General features: G+C 35.7%; 1 protein-coding gene across 1 annotated transcript in view; it reads left to right on the top strand.

The window, feature by feature from the left end:
• The first annotated feature begins 1,551 nt into the window (after window positions 1-1,551).
• rdgA (retinal degeneration A) overlaps window positions 1,552-11,637 on the top strand; it is a 381,505-nt gene continuing 371,419 nt past the window's right edge. Inside the window, exon 1 of the mRNA XM_074183068.1 lies at window positions 1,552-1,644. The gene's annotated coding sequence lies outside the window, so the exon portion shown is untranslated. The remainder of the gene's footprint in view (window positions 1,645-11,637) is intronic.

Genomic DNA, 11,637 nt, shown 5'->3' with positions numbered 1-11,637 from the left:
CATTAGGGTCTCGGGCGCCTCGCGGCAGACCCTGCACCTTGTATCAGGAACTTCTGTACCCATCACGAGACTGCGGCAGACTGTGTTGAAGAAACCATCCTGGCAAGCCATGGTTAACCCATCAGTTTTCGACTTCAGCCCACTCGACCTAAGGAAAGCGAAAGTTAGGCGCTTTGATGAGCCAAGGTCTCCAATGTTATTGAAGAAGACCCCATGCATTGGCTTATTCTTGTGTTTCAGCAGAAGTGAGGTTATTTCTGCGGCTTTTATATGAGCTTTTTGCTGAACGGGTTCCAACTCGGTGACAGAGTTGTGGTCACCTCGTTCAGTGTCGAAAAATTATTAGTATTCTTTCAATAAATTGATGGATGTAGCCGTTACTACGTGGTAGGAAATCATAATGAAGAAAAGAGAAATGAAACTTTCTATGTTTTTACCACTTTTATTTATAACTAACGTTACTGCAGTTTCGTCCTATACGGACATTTTCAAACTTCTGTATAAGTTTGAAAATGCCCGTATAGGACATTATTATTTTTTTCACCGTAGTGTGCGCTGGTCAGGCCCTATCCCCCGAAGCCCCGATACATTCGGGAGGGTGCGTTAGCATTATCAACCAATGACCACTCTCCACACCGTCTGGTAAGTGATCATTTGCTCCGAGAATCATGTGCCCTGAGCAAGCGCAGTGAGCCAAGAATGACAGCCTTCTAAATCTGTGCGACTAAAATTTCTACCTTAGTGCGGCAAACTGGTATGATTTCAAGATTCGAGACTAGAGAGGGCATCATTCCACCAAGGACTCCAATAATCAGAACAACCATCTTGACAGAGTGGTTTGGATAGAGTCTGCGGAGTTAAAAGAGAAAATCTCGATATTTTATCGGTTTTTTCTTCTCTTTTTTGACGATATTTGTCTCGCCAGGAGCTGAAAACTCCACGAAAAATATCGTTTTGCTCTGGTGGTCGAAAAGGACCACATCAGGCTTATTAGCTTGTATGAGTCTGAGGGTGGTGAACGAATAGTTCCAATAAATTCGGCACTTCTCGTTCCCCACAACGGATTCAATATCTCCCGGATCGTAGGGCAACACCGGTGTCTCGTCAATACCGTAAGAGTGCCGTAGATGGTAATATAGCACTCTTAGGGCCGCCTTATGTCGATGGATATAGGCCGAGACCGCATATGCTGGATATGCTGATAGCAAGTGTATTAGGGTCTCGAGCGCCTGCACCTTGTGTCAGGAACCTCTATTTCCATCACGCGACTGCGGTAGACTAAGGTGTTGAAGACACCATCCTGGCAAGCCATGATGAACCCCTCAGTTTTCGACTTCAGCCCACTCAACCTGAGAAAAGCGAACGGACATACATCCTCTTTCATGAACAGAAGTTAACGAAGTTGCACCTTCGAAATACCTGAGAGGATATTTCTTGTAATAGATTTGATATTTATATTCAAATGTGTAATTGTGTACTTGTTATCTGTTAATATTAAGATGATTAAATAAACTTTTAGAAATACTTCATTTGTGACATTGTTTTTTCCAGACTCAGTGATAACAACCCTCCTAGTGGAATATTCAGTAACTTGGAGCCACATCCACCAGTACGGCTAATCAGACATCGATGGGTCCAAGATGGGTGAGTGTTTAGGTTGTTTCTAAATATAGTTCTTAACGCTCCTAAATTCGACTTTTTATTCAGAAAAAACCGCATCAGCCGTAGCTACTAGCGGCAAACATATAAAATATATCTAAAACATGCAGTTGTTTACATTACAGTTTAAATAAAAGGTGACATTCTTTGAGAAATTCAACAATATTGTTGGTATTGGTATTTTGGAAAATTTCACTTAGTTTGGAGGGAATTTCATTGTTCAGTCTCTCAACTGTGAACAGCGGGCACTCTACCAGAACATGCTTAACAGTCACAAGCACTTCACACGCGAAACATTTTGGTGGCGGTTCTTTCCTCAATAGATGTTCATGCGTAAGGCGAGTGTGGCCCAGTTTTAATCTGGTAATTATGACTTGCTGGAAGCGGTTTGTTGCTTTGTTGTTCCAAGGATATAATGTAGCCTTGATTTCCTTAAGTTTGGAAGGTTTTTGAGACCAGTGGTGATTCCACATTCGACTTTTTTCTTTTACGATTTTGTCTTCATAATGATCATTTTTATAATTATGCTCTGGCAGACATTTTCCATTAGATCTAGACAGTCAAACCTACATCATCATCTTTGTTCTCTTTTATTATGTTCTTGTAGCCCTAGTTGTTTCAGCAACATCTTCTTTTCTTTCATATCCCATCTTCAACCTGATTTGAAACATGAGATAGTAGATAACAGTTAATTAGGAAATATACAATTTTAACGATTGAATGGCATAGAACCATTGAATAATAACCCTATTGAAAAAAACCTATATGAGTTGCTATTTCCCCGTTCAAGTATCCTGAGTTTCAGTGTGATCTTACTATGTCATACTCATTCAAAATGTTTTTTAATCGTGTCGTCACTGTCGATACTGTATTAACTCCCTTTGTATCACCTTCGGCAAGTCTAAAAGCTACTTCCTAACTTAGATGTAACCTACTTCCGCTGTGACGCGATATTTTATAACAAGATTCGAGAGTATTAAATATTTAATCCTATTTGAGTCAGTCGTAGTCAAGGGCGGTAGTTCCAATGCCGTTCATCAGAAAAATCATTAGTTGTTTAACAAGTCGCGTCACAAGTGGTTTTTTCTAGTCAAGTTTTATGATTTTCATCGGTGTCATGAGTAAGAGGAGTAACGAAACTATAGCCGAAGTTATGCCGCCAGATCCGGATGGAGCTAATGAAGATTTTGACGAAGATGATGAAGATTCAGATGTGGAAGAGAGGTTAGAAAAATATTTTTGTCAGATATTACCATTGCAAAGTGGAAAAATTGTGTTGGTAACCCTATTTGTAAGTCAAGAATGACTAGACCAGAAAAACGGAATAACTACTGAAATATTCAAAAAATTGGGGAAAAAATTATAAAATGAACGAATTAACTACATTTGGTTTATTATTGGCTTTTGACAGTTTTAATGGTGCGTGAAATGGGATTGAGGTAATAACATTGGTGGATAATAATTATTATGCCATAATTAAAGCCAAGTTGGTAATAATCATAACAGTATTGTTTACAATTCGTAACGTAATCACACTTCGGAATATTGAGAATGAGTCGACTGCAGTTGTGAAAGAAATTGCACATTAGTGTTGCCAGGTCTACTTTTTCGCAGTCGATCCCCTGTTTTGGTTCCCGAAGTAGGGTTCTACTGTTTAAGTGCACTTTCTATAAAAAATATTAATTGGCTGTTAATAGCGAAAATTACTATGTATGTAGTATGTTTTTGTAGAATATATTTTTATTGTTTTTTCCGACACGGAACCACTATCCTATTTTACATTTAATAATTTCAAGACGATATGAAGTAGGGTTGATAACTTTGGTTTTGAATTAAGTGACCATGATCTTCATGAATTTCACACGTTAAAAGGTAAGACCTCGTTAATCCTTAGCTCGCACAAGTTTCGACTGCTGAGGGTTGTCGTTCGTAGGGGTGCGACAGCTGGTTAACGGAAAAACAGATTTTAAACAGATAATGCATTGTCACCGGGATTATGTACACCTGCAAAATTTCAAATCAATCGGATAATTAGAACTGGGTCAAATTCAACTTGCAATATTTTTTACATTGTTGGTTAGTTTGTTACCTGCAAGTGAACCTAATCATACAAGCTTATAAATAAAAGCTTGTCTAAATATAAGTTATGCGCTCTAACCCGTAATTATAATTTTGTTCACTTCCTGTGAAATATTTAGTACTAAATATTCATTCCCAATAATTTCGGAATATCCCATTTACATTTTATTGAAGAAGTATTAAAATATGTATTCGCGCACCGCTGTTCTAGGGGCGTGGCTACTACCTAAAAATGTTCTCTGATTATTCTATCGCGTCTGAATTCAGTCAACTAGCGATGATCTGATATAGTTTGCCTAACTAGTGGCGTTTATATAAATTCAATTTTGCAAAATATCATCTTATGATTTATTTTTTTGAAAACTGAGTGTCTTATTGTAAGCTACATAGGCATTGTAAGGTTCGGACGAAGACATATTTGAATTTTTAGTAAGCATTATCCTGTGCAGAAGTTCAATAAAACTCATTCAAACAAGACATTTCACACAATAATATTTGGGAAAGTATTTTATTTTTCCAAAAAATCTCTACGTCCAAACCTTCCATGCCCTCTTCTGAATATAATGAAATGAGCACAAATCCTTTAAACATATCTGTCATTACACATTTTGATAAAGCGTACGTGTCTGTAGGCATACCCGGCAAAACCGGGCCTCTCACTCTTAACGAGTACAAACGTTTCTTTCAAATGAGCTATTTTCCTGTTATAAGCACAACATTCTATATCATTTTGATGATGTGGGTTTCTAACCTGCGAAAATCTGAGGAATAGGTAAATGTATATGGATCAACAGAGAATCTGATCGAGTGTATAGGGCGAACTGTAAAGTCCACCCTGAACCGTTACTGGGTTATACGAGGTCTGTTAAGAAAAAGGTAAATTTTGATTTTTCTCAAAAATTATTTGTTTATGAATACATTTATTATTTCTCTCCTTCAAAGTAGCCCCCTTCAGATATAATACACTCATGATAGCGTATTTTACAAATCTTGAAGCAACTCTGATATGCACATTTTGGTATGTCTTGGGAACAGGAAAAAGTCGCAGGGGGGCAAATCTGGTGAATACGGTGGCTGAGGTATTATTACGATTTTTGAAAAGAAAATATGAATAAGCTATGACGAGTGAGCAGGTGAATTATTTTGATGCAAAAGCCACGAATTGTTTTTCCACAGTACCCGACGTTTGCTTCGTATTGTTTCTCGCAAGCGATAACGATAATACTCCTTATTGATCGTACAGCCATGTGGCAGGAACTCCTGATGCATTACGCCACGGTAATCGAAGGAAACAGTGAGCGAAGCTTTGACATTGATCGAACTTGGCGTGCTCATTTTGGTCTCGGCTTTTCTGGGATCTTCCATTGAGACAATTGGATTTTGGTTTCGATGTCATAATCATATACCTATGATTTGTTACCAGTTATCATCCTTTCAAGCAACATATTGGTGTTTCAAACTGAAAAAGAGATATTCTTTGAAGTTCAACATCAAATTGAAATGTTTTACTGAATATTTCGGTTCAAGAGTCGAAAAGATCAGTTTAGAGCAAATATCGGCAAAATTTCTTCTGTAGGTTGAAAAATCATAACGAATAACCCGGATTTTCCTATTTGTTTCACGAAAAGTTCCAGGTAATATGATTTATACCAAAGTTGTGCCTTCATATTTCCTACAACTTTAATTTTTTCTATTTTTTTTTTCAATAGGAGGTCCAATTTCAGTAAATATCATGAAAAATCATTTTTCACCCTAAAATACACCCATTTCTTCTAATAAGCACACTATTTTATTACCTAGGTAACTATTTTCATGCTATTATTTTTTTTTCCTCTTCAAAAAATCATTTGCATTGACCCACAAAAATTTGCAGTGATAGTTCAATAGGTTCAAATATTTAATTTTGAAATTTCATCATTAAATTGAATTGAATTTGGTTATTTTTTTCCATCAACTTATCATTTTTTTGAATTCTACTAGTTCGCACGTCCATTGTCTAATATGATTTAAAATCTCTGAAAGTAGGAACACTGGTTTATGAGGAAGTTCAAAGAGGCTGCAAATATGTTGTCCAACGACGCATTCAGCCAAGCTAGCGCAGAAGTACGAAACATATAGAAACCTTTAATCAAGCGTAAAACGGTCATCACCCGAAGACGATTGTGAATACTGAAAATCTAAACGTCGTGAAGTAACTTGGCTTGAGATCTTTTTAAACTTTCTAACTTTCATTTCATTTTTAATTGTTCAATTAATGATTTTTTGACTGTTATTTTTTCATTTAATTGTAATTTGATTTCACGTTTTATTGCTAATCATAATTGTTTTCAGCTATTCATTTGATTTTTTCAAATTTCATTTGTTCGTTCGGAGATATCAAATCATAATTTATCATATTAGACAATGAAAGTCCGAACTGGTAAAATTCACAATGAAACATCGTCAGCATATCTCAAACAAACGTTATTAGTTTCTCTTCTTTTCAGATGTTGATTTTGACTTTCCGACTCCTTCCTACGTCGATAATTTAAATTGCTCATGTTTCCATTCTCATTGTTGAATCACAATTTTCTAAGAATTCTTTTAATTAACAAGCAATACCTTTTTTCTCTTATATTCTGACATCATTATATTGCATCTTTATTATTCATTCAATTTTTAATTTCCAAGAATCCTCACATCAAAGAAACTTCCAAGTACTTTCTTTTTGTCACTATGTCGATTCCTTCCATATATACTCTCCCAGACAACGAAAGTTTCAAGTTAATCGTTCTACATTCGTAAAAAATACTTCTTTTGTAAACGGAAGCTTGTCTTCAATTTATCTCGAACCAGCTCGCAGAATACAAGGACATCAAGCTCTTGTGAATAGAATTCAGTGAATGAGACAATCAGTTTTGAAAAAGCAATTAAGGATTTTCTCAGAATGTATGAGCGAAAGACACAACTTGGATACCGCTAAGAGTAAGAGAAGTTTTCCTTTTGTTCTTGTTTGTGAAACAAATTGAATTTGTTCTTGATGATGTTCCAACGCATGTTTGCCAAAAAGGAGTTTGAACTGGAACCTACATGATATATTTTGTAGCACAAGACTTGGTAAAAATTGAAACATCAGGATTTTTTATATCAAATATCTTCAACTCTATGGTTCTTCAATAAAATTGCGTCTATACCAGATACTTCCTTTAATGAAATTAATGAAATAGTACAGGATCCCACCGAAAAATCACTACGTTCATAGCGTAGTTAATCAAAATTAAATTTTTACATACATTTATGGATAGAAAAATACATTTATGACAAAAATCAAGCTACTAAAATACTTCATGGAGTAAGAGCCGGATCAATCCCTCTACGAAACCCTTCATCACTTGGAAGAATCGATTGTAGCTTGAGAAATGGTGATGAAGCAGATTCTGTGAAACATGTTCTCCCTAATTAATCAGTAGACAGTTGTCCTGAGAATCTTGTGAAAAAAGTTCCGCAAAAGTTGCACGGATGCATATTAAGCATTTTACCTTAGTAAGGTGATCAGAGGAAAGTTACAACCTCAGCATATGAAACTTTATAAATATTGAGGGAGGTCAAGATCAACAGAAAGTATTGAGAAATTCATTCAGTGTTCATTGAATCTAAAGCAAATGGAACTTCAAACGTTCAAGCCAGTCTCTATATACCTACACAGTAGGACTGACGCCTATCAGAAAACAACTACTCCCCTGGCTAATACCACGAAGGGCGTTGGATTATATCCGACAGGCGTCAGTGCAGAAATCTTCACAGAAAATGTCCTGCATATGCAATTGGCAATACAACTGAAAGAGTCGACCTTCAATTATGGAACGGGCACACTTGCATACCGGTTTTGGGCTTGTTAGCCACTCATCAGTGCAAGATAGTGACCATCATCGACCTAAAGTCAATGATATTCTATAATTGAAAATCGGAATTCTTTCAGAGTATTTCATTCCTCTTCCGAAGTTGGAGCGAACATCACAAAATGTCACTCCATCTAATGGATGCATTTATTTCTCAAACTCCAATCTGAAATGTTGCTAATATTATTTTGTTGATATGTGCAGTCTCGGACTGTTTTGACCGATTTGAAGAGTTCAAAATCATCAGCAAAAAAAGACAATCTATATATTTCAGAATTGACGGTAAATCATTGATGATTTGATTTCTCACAATATGACTTTGCTGTGATGGTTTTACCCGGTTGCAGAAAGTTATAGTGAATCACACCAGCTGAAGACCACCATACAGTAACCATGATCTTTTTTGGTGGGTGGAAAGGGCTTAAATCGCTCATCGGTGTCCAATCACTGTCTGCCGATCGTTCAAATGGTGGGGCAACCACTTTCAGAGTATTCTAATACGTTTTTAACGTACTGGATTACTGTAGGTCGACAACTTCGGGCAAAAATTTCCGGAACAAAATTTCGCAAACCAATGTCGAATAGTACGTTCATGAATAATATTATTGCCAAATGCATGGTTAATTTTTTGGATCATTTCGGCAGTGCTTTGGTTCATTTTGAATTCATAGAGAGAAATTGGCCAAAAATCGCTCAACAACATCATATAGACTGTAATAAGCTGAAAAGAATATTGCTGGAGTTTTTTCCCAACACCAAATCGTTATTTTTAACACGTGTTTCGATCACCGGAACTCAGTTTTAATCTTCCTCTTTGAAGATGATCACTTGGTGATCGAAACACGTATCGAGGTATTAAAAATAACGATTTGGTCTTGGGAAAAAACTCCAGTACTATTCATTACTACACCGAAGGTTCCAAACAGTGCATCATAAGCTGCATCATAAGAGGCAAATAATTCAGATCTGGAAAAAATGAACGCATAAAGTACAAAATTCTCTGTTGATCAGTATACAATGCATTTCTTTAATGCCCCCCCTCCTTTATTTTTTGAACGGGTCAACTCAAAAAATTGAAATTTGAGATAATGAAATGAATGCATGAATACTTTATTTTGAAGTGAAATTGATAGATGAAACTTTCAAGATGGCAACTGCGTGCCATCTGGTAAAAAAAATACATAAAACGGGGAGTTTTGTGACACATCATTTCGAAGCTCCTGACGAATACTTCACAACCCTAGAATATGAAGTCAATATCTTCACTTATTATAAAATGGCGAAACATTTAATAATATACTGAAGATAAACACATTACTATCGATATCTAGAAATATTCTGCCATATGACAATTTCAACAACCCGATAAGATTTGTTAAGTAATTTTTTGTTTATAAAAACGACAAAAAATGCCAGTACGACAATGAATACCATTGTTCAGTTAGAATATTCTCATTTAGTTTTTGGTTTTACTAGTAGAAAGATACAGCGTCAACAATCGCTAAAATGGTTAATTTTCGCCCATTAGAAGAAAAAATTGAAGCGATTTTTATTTACGGTGCGACGTGTAATTTTCACGAGACCGAAAGGATTTTCAATGAACGTTTTCAAATCGTCCTATCAATTTTTTTTGAGAACAATATTCACAGACAAAATTGCCGTTATTGGAGTGACACCAACCCTCAATTTTTCGGGAAACACATACCCAATATCCAGAAAAATTTAACGTTTGGGCAGGAATACTGGGAAACCATATTGTAGGACCTCTATTTATTGATCAAAATTTAACAGGGGAACTTTATTTGTATATCTGTCTGTTTAAAATCTGTTTTTTCGTTAACCAGCTGTAGCACCCCTACAAATGACAACCCTCAGAAGTCGAAACTTGTTCGAGCTAAGGATAAACGAGGTTTAACTTTTTAACGTGTGATTCCTAAGCTGGAAACCACTGTTGAACCACCACATTACTCCAGACGAATAAGAAACTATTTGAATACTACTTTTTCCGGACGTTAAATTGGCCATCGAGGTCCTACAGAATGGCCATCCCGCTCGACTGATTTGACACCTTTTGACTTTTTTGTGGTTATCTGAAGCAAAAGGTGCACGAAACTGAACCTGCTTCAATATTGGATATACGGCTGGGAATAATGAATATAGAGATATTGACGTCACTATGTTCAAAAATGTTAGGCGTGAAATATCGGATAGGCTGTTCATATGTCAAGAAGTTCAAGGCAACCATTTCGTTGCATCTTTTGAACTGACTTCAAGCTCATTACCTTATATTAAGTAGTTAAATGTCTATGTATTCAGGCAATTATTGAAAGTTCCGCCATTTTGTACTAGTTGAAGATATTGACATTATATTTTAGGGTTGTGAAGCATTTTTCAGAAGCTTCAAAAAGATTTGTCACAAGACCCTCCTTTCCATTTAATTTATTTTTCCAGATGGAGCCCAGTCGCCATCTTGGAAGTTTCATCTGTCAATTTCACTCCAAAATAAAGTATTTATGCATTTATTTTATTATCCCAAATTTCAGTTTTTTGAGTTGACCCGTTAAAAAAATTAAAGGGAGGGGGACATTAAAGAAATGTACTGTATACCATGAAGCTTCAAAAACACATGACATTGAAAAGGACAAAACTTTTGGAACAACGTAATATTTAGTTCAATAATTTTTAATGAGTCCTGAAAGAGCTGAATATAGTCTCTATGTGCTGGTTTCTTGAAAGTTTTTTTTTAGATACCTTTGAACCATTTGGTATTTAACAAAAATTGTTATACACTATTGATACATTGGATGTATCAATTTCAGATATTTTTGGAAAGCAATATATTATTCTCAAGTGAGTCATGAACTTGATACAAACTAGAATAATCCCGGAGAGGATTCTCCATGTTGTTTATTTTCTGTGTACTTTATAAAATTCACGATTGATTCTATCTTTCATATAATGGTTCATAAACTCGTTTTGCATGTAGCTTCTAATAATTAAAAATTTAAAAACTGAATATTAATAACTTCATGCAGATTGAGTCCATCGTATGAAATTCAAATGTGCGTCGTGTATTCTTCAGAGATCCAAGAAACTGTTTCACTTTTTATGAATAATTGCTTAATTTTCCTTCGTTTCTCATTCTGGACTTAAAAGTTTCCGAGATGGAATGAAGTGAAATATCATATTTGAGACAAGATATTTCCATGAAAAATGTATCATTGCCCTGACATTGTATGAATAATTTCCGGTTTATACTTGCCAATTATCTTTTGGATCACTTCGGAAAATTTGCTAAAATTATGTATGAATGACCAATGTATTATAACCCAGTTATACCCGAGAGACAAATTTTCATTCTTTCATTACTCAAGCACTGAAAAACAATATAACTTTTAGTAGTTTTTTCAAAAGTACTTGCAATAATTTGTTGATGCAGAAGTGTCTTCAAGTATTTTGACAATCGACCGTTGCCAATCTTGGGGAAAAGACGGTGCAGACGTTTAGTTGTATGTATTAGTTTACTTTATGAAATCGAATAACAGTGGCAGCGGCTAGGCTTGGAATGGTGACTACTACTTTTACAAACTTTCTTTTCTTTTCCTTGCTTTCTGATCATGCTTGGCATTGCCACTGCATTGGTGATCAGTAATCATTTGAAGGAATAGACTGACACCTATCAGAAAACAACTAATCCCCTGGCTAATGCCACGAAGGGCGTTGGATTATATCTGGCAGGTGCAGGATTCTTCACTGAAGTTATTCCCGCATATGTTGTTGGCGTAACAACTGCCGCAATAGATTTTCAATTATTGGAACACACATACAGACCTGTTTCGGGTTGTTTGGCCACTCGTCATCAACCTGAAGTCGATGATTTCCGATAATTGAAAATCGAATTCCTTCAGAGTTACCAAGATTGTCTTCAATTTTATGTAGATCAAACATGGATTATCTGGAAACCAGAGTTTCAGAACATAAACGGAATCAAACTTCAACATTCTGAAGTATACAGAAAAAC

Source organism: Leptinotarsa decemlineata, unplaced genomic scaffold (genome assembly GCF_025532065.1).
Source record: "Leptinotarsa decemlineata unplaced genomic scaffold, Ldec_3_MD MMD2_tig00026330_RagTag_RagTag, whole genome shotgun sequence".
In the NCBI taxonomy this organism is placed as follows: domain Eukaryota; kingdom Metazoa; phylum Arthropoda; class Insecta; order Coleoptera; family Chrysomelidae; genus Leptinotarsa; species Leptinotarsa decemlineata.
The sequence above is the reverse complement of the archived record's forward strand: the minus strand, read 5'-3'. Positions and strand labels throughout refer to the sequence as shown.